Genomic DNA, 19,913 nt, shown 5'->3' on the forward strand with positions numbered 1-19,913 from the left:
TGTGCACTTCACAGTGTTTGTGCTATTCAAGTTTTCTAGTGTGAAATTAAAAAAAATGAATAAAAATCATTATTACATAAATGCTTATGTTTGTAATTATTTTGTAATTACAAACATTACAAATTATAATGTAATTATGTTGTATTGCTCATTTTTACTTCTCTTCCAGTGTTAATTGTTCTTTGTTTTGTTACCAGAATCGTTCTACAATATTTATATTTTGATGCGCTGAAGACAATTCTTCCGCTAATGGAAACTTGTCGCGTAAAAAAATATAAACAACACAAAAATGTGAAATGCTCGCCTGTGAATATTTTGTACCCAAAACAGTTTTATAGGACAGTTTTATAGGACCTCCTATGAAGAAGACCATCAAGATCCTACTGGCCCAGAGCAGCGACAAACTGCTTTAAAGGTATATATGGGTTTCCTCTGTTAACCAGTTACACACTGCAAATGTCTAGGGCTTTTATTGTGAAAGGTAGAAACGGAAAGGGTCCTGCGTTTTAAGGAGCCTTTGTTTCACTCTCCTACTCTATAACTTGTTTTGTTCAGGGTGAAAATCAGCCACTGAAAAAACAAAGGCATCGCTTTTAGTGTAAAACGTGTTCCTGTGAAAGTGCTCACGACAAAACCAACAGCCTCAAGGAAGTTTTCACTTGGGGCGACAAGCAGAGGACCCCGGTGACTCAATCCCACGGGGGGGGTTGTCATCCACTCAATGTAGGAGCAATGGTCCCCACCTCGCTCTTTGTTCAGGCAAAGATGTCTGACACTTTCTAGTGTTAAAGGGAATTCAATATGCATCCTCTGATTCAGAAATGGCCTCTTTTAAGGTGCTTTGATGCTGTGACAGAGGACGAGGGGGGGCCGGGGTGTGTGTGTGGAGGGGGGGGGGGGTGTCTGGCGCGGAGTCAGATGAGGGCTGGTGTGAATTTACTCAGTCCTTCTGTGGTTTCTAGGTGCACTCACCTAACACATCATCAAATCCAACCCTAGAGAAGAACGCTGATGTTCTCATTCCAATATTGATGTGAGGGTCTCGGCACAGAAGATGTTGCGTGTGTACACACTGCAAATTTGTAATTTCCAATTTTTGCCTGTACAAAATATTGTACAGCTAAACTGACTCTGAAACACCCTGGAGACACTGAACTGCTCCTAATTCATGCCTTGTGTGTTTTTTGGGGGCTTTGACGCAAAATATTGCAATGAATCCAACTTTGTTTACTTCCGGCTAAATGTGGGGAGATTCAAGCCCCGCCATCATGGTGGAGAGTTGAGAGCAAAGTGCACGAGGACAGCAGGAAGAGTCGCTCGTTCAACATGTTCCACATGGTGGGATTGTGCCTCCAAGAGGATCAAATGTTTTGATTAAACAACAGTGTAAAATACACACTGTCTGAAGTTATTACTTGTTAATCTTTTGGAGAAAAAATACCTTTAAATCACAATTAATCTAGATCTCATGCATCTCAAAATGTGAGATGAATTAGTTGTATCTTTGGACAGCTCTAAGTCATTGATGCACGGATTAGTGATTCTGTCTCGGCAAAAATATCAAAATAGAGACAGGAGAGGAGAGAGAGAGAGAGAGGGAGAGAGAGAGGGAGGGACGATGCAACTCAACTCTTGCAGTCGGGAATTTGTGGTGAAGGTGACCCTGAGTGGCTATGTGTGTGTGTGTGTGTGTGTGTGCGTGCAGATACCTTTGGAGCGTGTTCTATGGCGCTTGTCGTCTGCATCCACCTCCATCTGCATAGAAGGCACAAACAATCTGTTATATACACACAACACAGAACTGCGCTTTCATTTGGTTTGCTGTTCCTTCCTCCTCTCCTTCTCAAATATGCAATTTACACCTGATTGGAGGTGAAGCTTTCACGTGCTGTACTGTAGATGACGGACTGACTCGCTGTCATTTAAAGAAGGAACATGTGGATTCGGCTTTGTGTACATCATACAGGGTAGAGGAGACCTGCTGTTAGATACAACCAGCCGGCTGATTCCAGATTCATGCTTTCATACAAACGGATCTCTTGGATCAACGGTCAATTTTTAATGTATAGCTGTTTGTAATGTGAGTATTTTAGGGAATACCTCTAAACTAAAACCAATTACACAAAGAAAAAAAGACAGATTTATTACTTTGTTACCTGAACTAAAGAGTTTTTAATTAACTCCCCAAAATGCCGTTCAGAAAATGTTTCACCTCCTGCTGTTATGGGGATTTTTTCTGGCCTTTTATGTAATAAAATCTTAAAGAAATAAAGTGTTTGCTTCTAACAAGCGGAAACAGAAACGCAAAGTCGCAACATCATACATCCCATTTTCATAAATATGCATGTTGCAGTGATGCACAACATCAATTCTAAATTCTCATTTATCCTTCCCTCGTCCATCCGTCCGAGCATTGGTGAAGGTGGGACCTTCTCTCCTGCAGCCTAAGCATCTAACCTGAGCCGCATGCTGGCCCTTGGTATGTCAGAGCAGGCCTCGTGTGTGAGCCTCCAACGGAGGGTCTGTCCCCACACCAACACATCATAAATTGTTGAGGCGCCTCAACGTTGCCCTTGTTTATTCCAGATGTCCCTAAATATTCACGCCTGCGGGCTTTGGACCATGACGTGGGCCGCTGCCCGGTACGGATGTCTCTTTTTATTAAACATGATTTATTAACGCTGCATTTACTGTACTGTGGAGCCCCTCGGCCGTAATGCTGTGTTTCTTTATGAATGCCCATAAAGGCTTCAACGAGGGGGGGGACAAAATCATGAAAGGCAGGGGTACCTGGTAAATCGTATTAGCTTATCAGGGAGATATATATATGTGTGTGGTAATATATGTTAATGCATGATTATTTACATTAACATATTTATAAAGCACTAACGTGCCCAGCCCTAATTTATATAAATATGTATACATATTGTACATAGAAAATAACTGAGATTGCCATGGTGATTGAGAAGAAAAGAGAAAAAAACTAAGTCATCTAATCTTAACTAGCTTTTAGAAAAGAAACGCATTCCCACCAGCGGCATTTGTTTCTCACTCCCTTTTAAGAAATACCTGTTTTAATACGTGCCATCACTTGCATTCTGTCTTGAATAACAGAGGGATGAGTATCAACAGTGTACGCGTTGTATCGTGTATCTTTGTGTAAACCTGAATGTACAACATACGGCTGTGGAACAAAAAGCACAAACACCTTATGGGAGGATGTGCCATTGTTTAACTAAAGTTTGTTAATGACAGTGGATCATATGCAGTGGGCAATCTGCATACGGGTTCTATAGTGTTGTTTATCTTCATGTTGTCAAGATGTGCAGTGCAAGAGGCAACCGCCTCCTGGACGGGAGCCCCTTTATTATCTCTTTATTATCATTTTTAATTATCTAATTTCGCGGGGTGGGTGTCACACAATGAGTGTTAATTGGTGTTGCTGTGTTTTCTAATGCATTTAAATTGTTTTTATTTAATTTGAGTTTTTCTAATGCGTTTTATGTTTGTAATCTAACGTCTGATGTATTAATACAAATCTCATATGTACATATTAGAGTGAGTCCATGTTAAAACAACCGTCATCTGTGGAGTCACTCATGCACGCACACGGTTCAAGGCCTGCATCAGTCTCCCCCCCCCCCCCCGGCTTGCCGTATGTCGGAGAGCCCTCGTGGTCCGTCTGCCTGTTTCTTCCTCTTAGCAGCCCACGGGAAAATGTCACGGCAGTAATGAAGGTTAGCCTGCTTATTGAGGATTACGAGAAGCCGCGCTCCTTCTCTGCGTCTCTGCGTCTCAATTAGGCCTCGGATCAATGTCATTACGGGGCGGGATGAATCACCACGGAGTCACGTTGAGCCGACTCTCGCTTGGCTCAAAGCAAACACGTATGATGAGGGGAGCTCTGAAGGTCCGGCTCGCTCTGCTAGTTTCACCCGACACGCTCACAGCTCAGGTATCAGGGAAAGCCGCGTGACTCCGTGTTTGGGGATAAAAATGAGTTATGACACAAGATATGTAATCCATTAACACCCCTCTGGATTATCGCCACTGGGGGAAGAATTTTTGAATGCCGATATACTGAATGTGTGTTTTCTGTCACCTTAATAAAAAATGAAATTCAAAACAAATAACAATGACCCCCTGCAATATTTAGTATATTCTACCAAAAACATGTCTCCATGGATTGTGTTGTTACACAGACTCAGGGTTGGGAGTACTTGAGTGGGGTGGATGTGGTTAACTTGTGTTGTAATTCACCATTTCATTTCACACATGACCTCCTCTGGGATTGAGTTGGAATATTCAAAGAGCCCGAGCCGGTGGCTATTTAGCTAAAAGTCCTGCTGCACTTCATATTGCTATTTATCATTCATTGCCTCTAAATATGTATGACAGAAGTTGTCCCTGTGTTTTTTTAATTTGCATCCACGTGGGGCATTGAGCAGTTTACATTCACTTCCAGAACACACAAGGTCACGTGAAGGCTGCGTCCCATTTCAAATGCACCGAGGCTGCAAACACAAGGAGAATTCTCCGAGGAGGATATCCTCTACCAACACGTGCATGTTGAGGCTTGAGCGCCTGCATTATCCCACATGCCGATGGAAAAAAAAAAGAGTCCTCACCGCGACCAAAACAAATATGTAAATTCTCCTCCTTGGAAATGAAAGTGTCCGTGCCCGTTATTAGGAGTCTTCAGACAGAAATAAGGAGGACATGTTTGTTGCTTGATAACAAATAATCAGGATATTACTGGGAATGAAACATGATAAGAAATGCAGCGATTATTCTAATAGGCGCTGAGCGGAGTGCTACGTGTGTGTGTGTGTGTGTGTGTGTGTGTTCGTCATGGTGGTGGGGTTGCTCAGACATCTGTCACAACAATTCACATCGTTATCAGTTTCCCTTTGTCTTCACCTTGACGTTTTGGGGGAATGCGTTTCAGGCACATGGCGCCCGACCCGCCCTCCGCCACGTGCACGCGCACATGCGCACACACACACTCACGCGTTGGTGTTCTGTAGGGTTATAGTGGCAGGGGACCACCAACCCTGCACTGGCACTATCACATTTCACTGCAAATAGGTACTCACGCCGTGCATCATCTCGCGGCAGTAAACACGCGTGGCGACGCGGCGCTGAATTAGTGCGGAGGGCCGTGGAGATGGCGGCGCGGCGGGCGCTGACAGTCCGAGTGAGGGGGAGAGAGAGAGAGAGAGAGAGAGCGATTCCTAACTAGCGACAGCAGCGACGCAGGGCTCTAAAACGAGTTAGAGAGGGACGAGCCGTGATCAGAATATAATGCCCTAATTTACCAGCTTATGAAGGAAATAAGCTGCTGTGTCAAAAAAAACGGTTTGAATTGGCATGTGTTACAAAATATTTCTCTCTAAAATCAAATAGTTCAATAAAAGGGTCCATATAACATGATCTAAACAGATTAAAAAACAGATGACTGAATATCCAGTTTGTGGAAACCTTTCATATGGGCCTTTGCCAATAAATAATAACCAAAACTTTCAGTCCAAGGATCCATATTTGAAACTTGGCAAACAAAAGAGGTTCAAATAAATGACATTTGAACAATGTCAGATAATATATATCTCTCTCTATATATAGTGATATATGTATATATAATATAGAAGTTTTGGTTCTCTTGTTTTTTTTCTTCAATTCAAATCCCTTTTGGACAAAGGTGTACATGGTACAGTCTGCTACAGTCGTTCTGCCTAAATCAGCCTGTACAAACGTGTTTATTTAAACATGTGAAAACATGCTAAGAATAGGCAATGGACTTCTTCTCCTTTTCCTTTTTAGTTTTAATATTCTGGTGTATCCCGTTTCACTGTGCAAATGTTACCGCGGTTACTTTTCTTTTCCTATTTGTTGCTTATTCAGTCTCTCTTAAAAAAACAAAACGAAAGATTTACATGGGATTATACATTTTTGGGTGGTCTCTGTGGAGTTTGAAAAGACAATTTAGTCTTGGACAGTGTGCAAGCATCCATGAAGGGTTTATTTGGACTAAGATGACTTCTCTGGTGATTCTAATCCGTTTAGGTTGTTTATGTTGATAAACTGTCCTCTTGGTTTCATTGAATAATTATTCCCTTCAAACAGAATCGTCCACCTGTGTGTCGTGTGTCCGTCTAGGAGATAGAGACATTGTTACCTGTGACTACAACAGCCATTTGTCTGGGACATGAATGGAGCCTTTCCCACTGGAGACTAAAGTGGGTGTAAGTAGAGTTTTTGTCCAGTGGGAAAGAGGCTTGATCGACCACGTCCTCTTAAGTCATTCTGCCGATTGACTGATTGCTTCATGTCTAACTGTATTAAGACTGCAGCGCACATTAGAGCCGAGACAACCATTGCTGTTTGGGTTCTGAATTTAAATTCTGGTTTTGTTGTTGTCAGTGCCACGTGCAGTGCTGTTGATTCTGTATGCACAATATATATTGAATATGTCAGATGCAATGTCACATTCTCACAGAAGCGGAAACAGCCAAGAAGGACAAGCCGCTGTGGACAGGCTGTGGACAACGGGCTGCGCTGCACTACCTGAGAGGGTTTGGCCTGGAGACAGCTCTTTGGTCCGGACCTCTGCTTCCCGGGGGACCTGCCGACGTTCAGCTGGAGAGGGACGGCTCACCGCGTCTCCCCCAAACTCATTTTCTACACAGGGGGGAGGAAGAAGACGGAAGGCGTGCCTCATTAAAACCATTTCCCAGAACATTCGCAGCCACCATACAGCCCCCGTAGGATGTGAGATGTCTCTCCTCTCCTTCGACTGGGCTCAACCATATAGCATCGGATATGCAGCACACGCCAAGCGAGTGCCGGCTTCCGCCACAACAACAGCCGCTTGTCGTGTGCGACGGGCTCGGCAACACAGAGTAATTAGCTGTATCTATCATCTTCTGCAGGAAGTGGGGACAAATACAGCTAATGATCCGTGCCTGCCTGCCTGAATTCTCTCCTCGGAGCTCCATCTTTTGCCTTTGAGTTAGAGGAGGAGAGGAAAGGGTGAGGCAGAGTGGTGGTTGATCCAAACGGAGTGAGTTCAGGGGTCGATGTCCTGCTCCAGCAAAAAAAAACTAAAGAAATGAACACGGGACGTGGTAAAGGCGGGAAAGAGAAGAGGTGGAAGTGTGGAAGAACATGTGCAGTCTGCCTGTCTGTTTCCTTCCGCTCGCTGCCGCTAATTGAGAGAACGTTTGGGAGAGAACAGATGAGATGCTGATGGTGTATAGGGACCGTCAGAAAGAATGAAGGCCCCCATAGGGAGCCTAGCAGACGGCCCGTAACACGCACACACACGCACGCACGCACACAGCTATTCCCCACCTATTTCAAAGCAGCTTAAATCAAAAACAATAGCTGGTCCTTGAGGACAAAGCAGCCATAGGCTCACAGTGCTTGTTGTTTCCATGTGTAAAAAGGATTGTTACGTGCATAGGCAGACTTTTTCTTTGAAGCATCAGGGGGGCACATTTCTTTTTGCCCTTCATCACACAAACACACACCTCCGTTTTCCACCTTTTTTTCGGTCCACTCCCTTTGTAGTGTGCATCTGGAGCGTGGCCGAGCCGGAAACCTTAAGCTACAAAAGCTACAAAAGCTGTGAGGGGATAGCGCCAACAGTCCAACTACGAAGGGTGAATTTATTCTTGCAAATTTATGAGATATTTCCATCTGCCTTCACTCCCATAATATGAAAACACACACACACACACACACACACAGACGCACACACACACTCCATCCCTGACCAACTGGTCTTTACAATCAGAGTGCTGTAAGTGATGGGTCTGTCCTCTGATGAAGGTCTTCATGTGGAGGCTGATGACGAATCACAGCTCTGAGTCTTCATCCGAACACTGCCCACACCCCTCCACACCCCACCCACCCTCCTGTACTTCTCTGTGTATTACAAAAAGGGAAGACAAATGGCAAGAGTCTAACTAGACAACAGAAGACGATAGTACACAGCGATGCAGCACACGGTGAATTTGAAGTCTGTGCTTTTGTGTGGGATTACAGCCGAAGTGTTTTTTTGTTTGCTAGTTTCAGCACCAAGGACAGTGACAGACAGAGCGAATCCAGGGAAGAATGGTCCTTCGACAGCAGTGGGAGCGCACACACACACACACACAAACTCATCACATACGCACAAACCTTTACAGATGCCAGTGTTAGCCCCGTGTGTTAGTAAGGTAGGATGTATAACTAAGGACTGGAAGATATCTTCTCAGCCCAGAATACTACAAGCACTCCATCCAATAATTATCCTCTTTATTGATACAGATCCTTACATTATTATTTGATTATTTATTATTAAACATATTATTTCACTTGAATTATTACCCAGATGAAATATCAAAAATGTATCTTATTAATATTGAAATATTCTCATCACCTTGTCTTAAAAACTAATTTAAAATAATAAGATACAAAAACCAATGAGTTAGATGTGAAATTGAAAAGGATAACTAAGGAATTGATTCATGAGAGTCATACGTAAACTGGAGAATCTCAAATGGCTTTGACGTGTATTGGTTTTTATCATCAGAGTAAAATGTAAAGAGTAATAACAACAGTCTGCAACAACCAATACAACGAACGTAAAAGCAAGGCTCGATGAGCACGGACCCAACGTGTCCATGAGCGCAGTGGTGCACGTGGTCCTCTCAACACGGCCACAAGAGAAGCAACAACACACAAATAATCAGCTTGAAGTGACGACCACTCGTAAGGGGGAACACTCCCCAGGTGTTAATAATTGCCTTTTCACCAGCGTTGGTACGTTTGCACTGGTGCTGCTGTGGGGAGCCCTGTTCATAAGGGCAGGGCTGCCCTTATGAACAGGGCTCCTAACATGTAGCACAGCGAGGCTGCACACGCTTAAAGTAGCCCGGGAAGAGCAGCTGCTCAGGCACACGGACACTGTGATGTCCACTGTGACATTACTTTCATGACATATACTGTACGCGACAGGTATTTTAGACACAGGCACAAGAAACACACACACATGAGGATAACGAGTACACTCAAATAATCACATGATACAAGAGAGACATGCTTTATTCATGTGCAAGTATGCGCACACACACACACGCACACACACAGAGCAATCTCTTCCTCCCAGGCTGTGAGAGCGACTGGGGCTGCCTGACCTACATTCTGGTAGATATGTATACAGGGAGAGGGGAGATGAAAATCGCTCTCTCTCTGTTCCATATCCTGTATTCTTTTGCGTCCCGTTCGTTGCCTCTCGCACGCACACACACACACACACACACACACACACACACACACAGAGGAGGCGAAGTAGCAGCTATGATCTCTAGGCCTGAGTTCCCGTGTGCTGATGCCTGGGGTACAGTCCCATGTGTGGATGTCAGACCGAGGTGGGAACAGGGTTCATGTTTGTTCCGTTATTCTTCTGCTGCACATTGAAGATCCACAAACTACACCAGAGCTCTTTATGAATGTAAATAAAACATTTGCATAATAAGTTAAATCCAAAATTCAGCTTCTCAGGGAGAACAAATGTCGTGGTGCGATAAAGGGAGAGATGGAAGGCGAGGAGAGATCTCGGTGAGGAGAAGTTGGACCGATGCGTTCTTTTTTTGCACATTGGTGCGTACTGGGTGATGGTTGTGATTAGCCAGAGTAGAGGAGATGGAAATGTACTGATTATGAAGACAGCTGCCAGCTGCATCTATTCCTTCTGAAGCTGTTGTGTGGGAATCGATGCCTCTACTAGACTGGACAAACACAGATTAAGAAGAAAATCAGTTTTTAATTAGAGGGACATTTTTTACCCAAATCCTGCCTCCTAATGCAGCAAAGAGTCTTCATTTGTCCACATTTTAGTGCCGAGGAGTCTTCTCCTGGCCCTGACAGCACAGAGGTGAGTTATTCAAATGGGTTTCAGTACATAAAAGATAAAAGAAAAAACTGATCCACTATATCCCTGAAGTAAACCACCCCAAACCTCTAAATCCCACTGAGACGTTACACTGACCCGTCTGTCAAAACAGTGATAAAGCAGAAAGCAGCTGAAGAAATGTCATGACCATGCATCACAACCACATGAATATCTCATGTGGCCATTTCCCTCTCCCACAGCTCCTCTTGCAAACCATTTAGGTTCAAAAGCAAGATGTGGTTGTTGCTCAGGTAAATAGGTAACATCCCCCCAGTCTCTCCTCCCTGTCTCCGTATTGAAGCCAGCTCACATGGGCTCCAGGCAGGTCCAGCCAGGACACAGAGCTAACCGAGGAGCGGCCTATATCAAATCAACACATATCACGGGGCAGGTGTCGGGCGCTTCTTGTTGCTGCGCCTGTCTGGCTCTCTGCACCCTGGTGTGTCTGAGCCGGAGAGCTTCCTGGCCGAAGGACGGCTCTCTACCACTCTCTCCCGCTGCCATCAAAGAGGAAGACTGAGCCGAGGTAAAAGCACTTCTCCGACCCGCTTTTGTCTTCAAGGACGCGGGTCACACGGAAGACGGGTACTCACGGAAGGGAAAAAGAAACGAGAAATCGATACAAAACGCACACAGGATCACGTTCGTTATTTTAGCTCTCCCCTCTCGATGAGACAAACAAGAAGCTAAAAGCACACAGAGCGCACCCCCTCTGCTCTCTGACGGGAGGGGCCTCCCCCCCCCCTGGAAGGGTGAGGGTGGGGGGAAGTAACATCGAGCGAAACTGCCGCCGCAATTACCCACGGGGGGGTAATCACCGGCACAATGCACTATGGGTTGGCTGCCTGGGAGGGGAGACTGAAATACTCAGGTGAGGAGAGAAGCCAGACAGCAATCAGCCCAGCAGGAGGAGGGAGACGGAGAGGAGGAGGGAGAGAGGGGAGCAAAGGGCCATTCCTTTAATTTCCAAGGGAGAGCCAGGGCCTTAATTACTTGATGAGTCTCCTTCTCTCTCTCTGTCTGCTCCGTGTGTCCGTGTGTGTGTGTGTGTGTGTGTGTGTGTGTGTGTGTCCGTGTGTGTGTGTGTGTGTGTCTGTGTGAGTGCCCATTATCCGACTGGGAAGACTCCAATCACCTCACAGCAGAGATAGCGGGTGGAGGGAACAACATTGCAGTGAGGGGGGGGAGAGAGAGAGAGAGAGGTGATTTACGCCTTTGGAAGCGTTAACAACATCTCTCATCCCCAGCAGCTATAGAACACCAAGGTTGAGAAGCGAGACAGCGAGACGGAGACCTGAAATAGCCACAGAGAAGCAGAGATGCACCTCCACCTATGGAAAGCTACGCTAATCATGCTACTGTTGTGGCCGCCATGACGCCACGTTTGGGCCTCGCTGTAGACGCTTGGAGTTCAGAATTCTGTCACTCAGTTAAAGCTCTGTGAACCAATGCAAGCCACAGCCTGGATTAAAGGCTTTCATGTGACCTTTATATTGCTACAGGCTCCCGTCTCAGGTGGGATGAATGTACAGAGCCTCTAAGGCAACGCGGCACAACAAAAAGCCCAAATGGAAAGTTGATGGCGTGAAAGCGGTGCGCTTGCTGCTGCGTTTCACCGCTGCTCCACGGAGCTGAGCGTCCGCTTCTCTCAGAGAGGAAACCAAAATCAATGCAGGAACGCTTTCACATACGACACAAATCATATATTTACAAACCACCTTTATGTCATAACTATTAATGACAAGGTGGCCTCATCATTGGTTATTAGAAGAATTGATTTGCTATCCAGCTGCAAACCAGCAGCAGAGGCTGAAAAGCATCAGAGCGCTGCCAACCACTGGCTTGAGCCGCAGGAGGCTTCTTGGACGGAACATACCTTTGAAGGAGCCTAAACATTGCTATTGTTCTGGTAATTGTAGCCTACTTATAACATTCAAGCTAATATGAGGGGCGTAGGTACATACTGTTGGTTTAATTCCAGAGAGAATAAAATAACGAGAGAGCTTTTTAACTCAACCTATACATATACACTCACCGGCCACTTTATTAGGTACCCCATGCTAGTAACGGGTTGGACCCCCTTTTGCCTTCAGAACTGCCTCAATTCTTCGTGGCATAGATTCAACAAGGTGCTGGAAGCATTCCTCAGGGAGTTTGGTCCATATTGACATGATGGCATCACACAGTTGCCGCAGATTTGTCGGCTGCACATCCATGATGCGAATCTCCCGTTCCACCACATCCCAAAGATGCTCTATTGGATTGAGATCTGGTGATTGTGGAGGCCATTTGAGTACGGCGAACTCATTGTCATGTTCAAGAAACCAGTCTGAGATGATTCCAGCTTTATGACATGGCGCATTATCCTGCTGAAAGTAGCCATCAGAAGTTGGGTACATTGTGGTCATAAAGGGATGGACATGGTCAGCAACAATACTCAGGTAGGCTGTGGCGTTGCAACGATGCTCAATTGGTACCAAGGGGCCCAAAGAGTGCCAAGAAAATATTCCCCACACCATGACACCACCACCACCAGCCTGAACCGTTGATACAAGGCAGGATGGATCCATGCTTTCATGTTGTAGACGCCAAATTCTGACCCTACCATCCGAATGTCGCAGCAGAAATCGAGACTCATCAGACCAGGCAACGTTTTTCCAATCTTCTATTGTCCAATTTCGATGAGCTTGTGCAAATTGTAGCCTCAGTTTCCTGTTCTTAGCTGAAAGGAGTGGCACCCGGTGTGGTCTTCTGCTGCTGTAGCCCATCTGCCTCAAAGTTGGACGTACTGTGCGTTCAGAGATGCTCTTATGCCCACCTTGGTTGTAACGGGTGGTTATTTGAGTCACTGTTGCCCTTCTATCAGCTCGAACCAGTCTGGCCATTCTCCTCTGACTTCTGGCATCAACAAGGCATTTCCGCCCACAGAACTGCCGCTCACTGGATGTTTTTTCTTTTTCGGACCATTCTCTGTAAACCCTAGAGATGGTTGTGCGTGAAAATCCCAGTAGATTAGCAGTTTCTGAAATACTCAGACCAGCCCTTCTGGCACCAACAATCATGCCACGTTCAAAGTCACTCAAATCACCTTTCTTCCCCATACTGATGCTCGGTTTGAACTGCAGGAGATTGTCTTGACAATGTCTACATGCCTAAATGCACTGAGTTGCCGCCATGTGATTGGCTGCTTAGAAATGAATTGTTAACGAGCAGTTGGACAGGTGTACCTAATAAAGTGGCCGGTGAGTGTATATCGTTGGTGTCCATTATAGTATTTAACATTCATTCCTCCTGTTGTAAATTGGATCTGGTGGTTTGTTGTTCATAAAAAGTGGCTGAACCTGAGATTACTCTCATCACACTTGAAATGCTTATTCAATGGGCCTCAATGTCTGACAATTCCTCAGACTGAACAATAACAACAACATCTCCCTATAAGCGGGTCGGAATGTTTCACTGCCACATGATATTGGAAGCGGGGGGTTTGGTTGGTGAACTGATACCCCTGCATGTGTCTGTCAATGAAGGCTGAGCGCCCAGTTACAGCTGAGGCACACACAATCTCTCCCTAATAGACAAGGGATCTGTTGCAGCGTCTCTGCAGTAGGAAGGGTGGCGAGGAGTGTGTGAAGGTTAGCTGCCTTTTAGCACATCAGATGGGAGTTTAACCCTCAGCTATGATAAACCGGGCTGAGCCCGAGTGCTCTGCCCCGGCTAATGAAATAGCTCCCTTTGTGTTGCTGCAGGATGACATTTCCAACATTTAGTCCTCGTGGCATCGTCCTTCTCGTTATTCATATCAGATCATCCCCTCGGAATTGGCAAGGACATCGCCTTGTGTGTGTGTGTGTGTGTGTTCGTGTGTGTTTACAGGATGTGTGTGCATGCATGCGTTTAAAATGACTGATGTATGCCTGGGTGATGGTTTGTGTGCGTGTGCATGCGTGCTTATGAGTGCACAGGTCAATATGCAGTGTACAAACACAAGTACTCTTTTGTATGTGTGTCTGATTGCACCCCGTTCGCTTTGCACTGATGAGCTCTATTGTTCTGGTCTCCATTTACTCTGGTTCTTTCTCTACAAAATCTCTCTCTCTCTCACTCACTCACTCACTCACTCACTCACTCACTCACTCACTCACTCACTCACTCACTCACTCACTCACTCACTCACTCACTCACTCACTCACTCACACACACACACACACACACACACACACACACACACACACACACACACACACACACACACACACACACACACACACACACACACACACACACACTTCTCTCCTCACTTCCCCTCCCACCCCCCAGCTTGGCTACACAGAATACCAATGATGCAGTCTGCAGATAGATAGATAGGCCTGTCTGTCACATGGCCCTATATGTCCTGAGGCTTTACCCTGGGATGACACCAGGCGCACACACACACACACACACACATACATGTACCCCCAGCTTGGCATGCTGTATCGCAGACATGCAAACACACACGCACACACACAGCAGTGCAGACATTCACAGTGAGATATACACACACTTGGGCTCATGGGCACACACACACTGATTCACCAGAGGCAAAGTAGCCAGAAAGAGAGACACCCCCCACGCCCCTCAGATACTGATTCTATCTCTCTCTTATTCTCCCTCTATGTAACACACAGTCATACAGGCTGGACAGAAAGACACTGAATACCGCTCCATACAACACACACATACACACACACACACACACACACATGCATACCGTTGTGTGGGAAGGAACCCCTCTCCTGCTTCTCACACATTCGTCACTGACACAGCTCTACACAGTCACTGAGTATCCTGTGGCACCAAAAATAGCAGCCTAATAGGACAGAATAGAAAAAAATAGTCCCCTCGTTCTCCACTCAAATAGGAACCAATATTTCCAGATCTGGAGTCAAAGGCGCTGGACACCAGACAGAATTGGTTTCCGTTTGAGTGAATCACACGGATATTCAGAAGCAGCTTCCCCCGACAGCCCGAGAGCATCCAACACCCACTGCAAAAAGCAGACAAATTCCAACTCTCCCTGGTCTAGTCTTCATTGTCAGCCCACTTTTTATTTCTTAATTCAAAACGTGAGCGTAGCTCCGTAGTAGAGCGGGGTCCGGGATTTGCCTGCTGTGTATGACAATATGAATTATAAGCCAGTGATTCCTTATAACTATAATGTGCCCCCATGCACAAACACACACAGGTCACGGGTGTCCCCCCCCTGCGCTGACACAAGTGATTATGGCATTACATTTTGTACATATTGTACATTCCCATTGTTTTGACAATCTCATCCCATCGACTACCTCCTCCAACCCAAGAGAAATGCAGGGGTTGGTATGTCTGCTGTATGGACGTCTCCTCATCGTCTCGGGCTGCACTCGGTGGATGATAAATCGAGCGCGGCAGCATTTATTTGGTGACACCAGCTCACACACTTTCCATCATCCCGAGAACATGAAGACTGAACCGTGCGCAGCCACAGGAAAGGAACGCGGGAACAAATTGGAATCCGAGATCGTAGCAGCGACGGCGAGTCATGCGCTTGTTTCAATAATTATCCTCTTGGCACTCGCTGTGCCAAGCACACGTGCCCACACTGGAGCACCAGCAGAAAATGTAAACCTACACACATACGCTGTGTTCCAACGGACACCCCCCCCCCCCCTCCCTGTGGTGAAATATGTATATGTGCATTTCTGGATTTTTGTCAGAAAACTTGTTATGTTGCTATCACACCGCGGGATGCAGATTCATCAAGGTGGCAGCCTGAGAGAAGGTGGGATGTTTATATGCAAATGGGTGTGGGAATGAAGATTTCTCTTTATGGCTGTGCGGCTAATACATGTAAAAAAGACTGTAATAGGACAATGTCAAAATTAAAAACAGCTTTAAAAAAAAAAAAAAAATGATGCGATTGGAAAAAGAAAAAGAGAAGATAATATGAATCAGTCTCACAGCACTGAATGCTGGGAGTCTCACGGCATCACTTTCATTGACTGGAAATGAAATGTTACGTCAAGCTGAACGCGGAATAATTCACCATCAGCAGTGACAAAGCCTCAGAGGACGCGAGACACCGCGTCCAAACAGCAGGCTGGAAGTTACGCCAAACAAACCATCGGCGTGCCCATTGTGAAGATGGCTGTGTGGTGCTCGCCATCAGTAACCACAGGGAGTTCCCTCCTGGCAGCTAACACCGGTATGTACTGAAATGAGGAGGGATCGTCAGAAACAATTCCTCTTTTGTTCTTCGTCCATTCCAAGTCTTTCAGAGCACATGTCAGAAAGAAGAATAGACATGGTGTCACTCAAATAATACTACTAATAATAGAAAACTGTTTCAGACTCATGTGTTTTTCATGAACCAATAACAGGTATGAACTGAACTAATGTCCCTCTGAATGTCTATGCTAGCATGAGTGCAACTGCATTTGTGTGTGTGTCTGTGTGTGTGTGTGTGTGGTGAAATTGGCAGATGGAGCGGCTTTGCACCCTGCAGCAAGACGCACACATGCATACACAAATAGACACACACACACATGTATACATTAACACTCCGGGGCACGGCTGTAACATTAACCTAGGGTAACGTAAAGCCATGAAAAACATCCAATCACAAACGACACACGGATCCCATATTTCAACTGTCCCAACAGGGGGTAGACCACCATAACACGGAAATACCTCCGAAGGCCTTTTTTTATAGCAAGGCAGAGATTTTTCTGTTGGCAGTGAAGCGCTCCCAACTAGGCGGTGCATTCACAGCGCTGGAAATATCTCGTGTGCCTCGCTTCACCTGCCTGTGCCACTGTGGGCTGAATGTCTCTCTCCTCATGGGCCTTTGGGTCTTTGTTTCCCAGCTGAGGGGATGGAGGGATGAAGGGGGGGGGGGGGGGGGGGGCAACAAAGGCAGCCCGCTCCCAGAGGAGTCTCTTCTGCCAGCCCAGTGCCACAGATCAACAGTCAGCCAGCCAGCCATCAAGTGACCTCATCCCTCCCTCTGCCAGAGGCGCTCGCCATCCCCGCGTCTCCTTCCCAAGCCAAATGCCTGTCCCACAACCAACGGTGCATGTCTGCCTGGCAGCCTCTATGCCCGCTGCTCCGCCTGCCCGTCTCTCCGTCTATTATTCCTCCGGTCGTCCTGTCTGTCTGCTGCTGTGTCCATCTGCCTGTCTGCCTGCCAGCCACTCTTCCTGGCCAATGGCGCTCTGCAGGAAAGCAGCCAGGCTGTCCGCCGCTCTGCCAATCTGCCCGACTATCTGCCCGCGTACTCGTCATCTGTTTGTGTCCTCGCTTGTTTGCCTGCCCGTCTGTCTGAATGTTTACCTGTCTGCCGGTCCATCTGTCTCTGATCTGTTTGCTCGCCTGTCTGCGTCTGCGCCGAGGTGCTTTGTAAAAGGCTGAACATAAACCCCAAAAACCTATTTTATACTTTTAGAGAGAGTCAGCCTACAGCTGATCTCCAAATAAACACTATCAAACCGGCTCATAACTGACAGGAGTGGATTATTGACTGATTTGTTTTATTCATATTGGATCGTCCACAACACTGTCACCAGTTTTGTCAAAGTATTAATCTTCAAATGGGCGCAGCACACAATAACAAATTATCACATTGTGTTTCATACGTATATATATATATATATATACACAGTTGAATAGTACATATGATGACTGAATATCATGTATACCAAGAACACGCGCAGTTCTTTCCTCGCGGATGTCCCCCTATTTGGAATGTGGAGAGACAGCGTAGACGCCTGTGGTAGCTGCAGAGACCTGTCAATCACAGTAAGCCCCACCCTGAAGAATCCTCCTGCTTTATGGTCTATTTGAATCTAAATGGATCATCGTGCTTCATGGAAGAAGACTTAAAACCAGAGATGGAGACCGTAAAACTTCTGTTTACAAGGTTTACTGAGGGAATAAAGGAATAAAGCCAAGACTCTGCTAATTCTCTTCCAGTATCGTGCACCATTTGTGGCTTCTCTTTCCTCACCATCCTCCCTCGCTCCCATGTCCTCTCCTATTCTTTTCTCAACTAGAGAGCAAGAGAGCGTTCGACTGGCGAGGCTGCACCTCGCGCTCGCTCGGCAGTCAAGGACAACTCTAATAGAGGTAGAACAAAAGGAAAGGGGAGCTGGGGGGGGGGGGTGGTAACGACAGACCAGTGGAGAGGTACAAGCATGCAAGGGGCTTTGAAATGATACATATTGTTAAAACAACAACAGTGTGTATCTCCCTTTTTATTTAGGGGCACTGACTTCTGCTCTGCACCGCTGTCCACAGGTGGGGAGGGGAGGGAGGAATATTTCCATGTAGACCCTGTTTTGCATATCACACAGCTTGATACGAGCTTTCAAAGAGAGACTGGGTGCGTCGTCCCCTGGGCATCGAGCACACACACAGCTGTGTACAGTACATTCATTAGACTGAATACATCTAAGGCCAACAGTACGTCTCCACTGTGTCTCCACTGTGGCATTCATCATTTTTTGTTAATAACTCCTCTTGTGTATTTCCTATTTTTGGTGAATTTTTTAAAAAGTTTTTCTGCATGGGATACTCACTTTTTGTGCGTTCTGATGTAACCAATTGTTTTCATGCAAACATTCCATTGCAATACATCCTGAAAAAAGTATATACGTCCTGTCTGTGATGTACTGCGACAATAGTGGATTCCCTTTGTAACAGCTCTGCTTCATAGTTTCAATATCGTGTGTGATATCCCTTAGAAACCAGTAGAAACAACAGGGAGTACATTGTGTGTTTCGTTCTTCTTTGCAGCACCTCGGTACGTGTTTGTGTTTACAGTCCCTCCCACATAAAGACTTTGCTGTGAGCACATTTAAATGCCTCTGCAGCTCGATGGCTAATCCCTGTTGTGGATTGGCCCAGTTAGAGGTTCTCAGCTTTTGGAAGGGAATACTAAACTGGGGATGAGGTGGGAGGGGGATGTGGGTATCTCTCTATTTATAATGGTAAACTCGGCCCATGTTTCTGCTGCGCCGATAGATGTTATCTGTGTCAGCCTTTGTTTCTTCCCTTCTCTCCTCCTCTTCTACCCTTGCGTTCCCGCTGTTTCTCCCGACACCGTGCGTCGCCTGCTCTCTCTCTCTCTCTCGCTCTCTCTCATTCTTATTTCCTTGTTCTTTTCTGCTTCTCGCCCCACTCCTCCCTCCTCTTTCTATCCGATGCCCAGATGCAGAGAAGGCAGCTGCGATGTGTTTTAAAGCGTGCCCGGTTGAAGCCACTGTGCCTGGCATCTGCTGTTGGCAAAAAGCAGATATAGAAAATCAGCATCCATCTCGGTCTGTTGCTCCGACTCTCTTGGCATTCCTCTCTCTGAAGAGAGATGAAAGAAAAGCACCGTCCTTTCAGAGAGGAGAGGGTTAAACGGCTACGCGGCTCCTCTTCCAGTGAGCTAACTAATAACCACCAATTATTGAACTGTAGATCAGTGTACACGAATGGAAGAAACATTTGAAAAAGGCCCACTATTTTAGTCAGGGCGTGTTAGCCCCGAAGCACATAGCTAGCTGGCTAACTAGCTTCTCCCCTTGAGTAGCCCAAATGAGGTCCCCTCAGATGTATAATGCCTAAGACCTGATACAGAAGTCTCCTGATCAAGCTACAAGATGAGCGTGCCCCGTCGCTGTCTGGCAACCCATCTCATGACTGTCAACACATAGCCAGCTAGCTAGGGATCTCATTTAAGTGGGCTCATCAGACACAGCCGTGCTTTGTGCTAAGGTGGAGCCCTCGTGAGAGATGGGAGGAGCGTATCATCGGACCGCGCCAGGGAAGATGCACCCAAACACGGGGGCTGAGGGAGACGCGGGCTGTAATTAGCGCCCTGAGCTTGGCGCCCACACGCCTCGAATGAGACGACATGACTGAATATAACTGCTCAAGGATTAGTAGTGTTTCTGCTTTCTGTTCATTTATTCTA

General features: G+C 46.2%; 1 protein-coding gene across 6 annotated transcripts in view; it reads right to left on the minus strand.

The window, feature by feature from the left end:
* Positions 1-19,913, minus strand: part of myt1lb (myelin transcription factor 1-like, b) — a 78,942-nt gene that overhangs the window by 44,838 nt on the left and 14,191 nt on the right. For 4 of the 6 annotated variants that reach the window (XM_037486720.2, XM_037486719.2, XM_037486722.2 and 1 more), the window contains exons 2-3: positions 6,565-6,678; positions 1,710-1,755 (exon numbers count right to left, since the gene is read on the minus strand). The exons of 1 other annotated variant lie outside the window; for it this stretch is intronic. The gene's annotated coding sequence lies outside the window, so the exon portion shown is untranslated. The remainder of the gene's footprint in view (positions 1-1,709; positions 1,756-6,564; positions 6,679-19,913) is intronic. One more of the 6 variants, XM_037486721.2, reaches the window with a different exon arrangement.

The sequence above is a fragment of the Pungitius pungitius genome, chromosome 14 (assembly GCF_949316345.1).
Source record: "Pungitius pungitius chromosome 14, fPunPun2.1, whole genome shotgun sequence".
Lineage (NCBI taxonomy): Eukaryota > Metazoa > Chordata > Actinopteri > Perciformes > Gasterosteidae > Pungitius > Pungitius pungitius.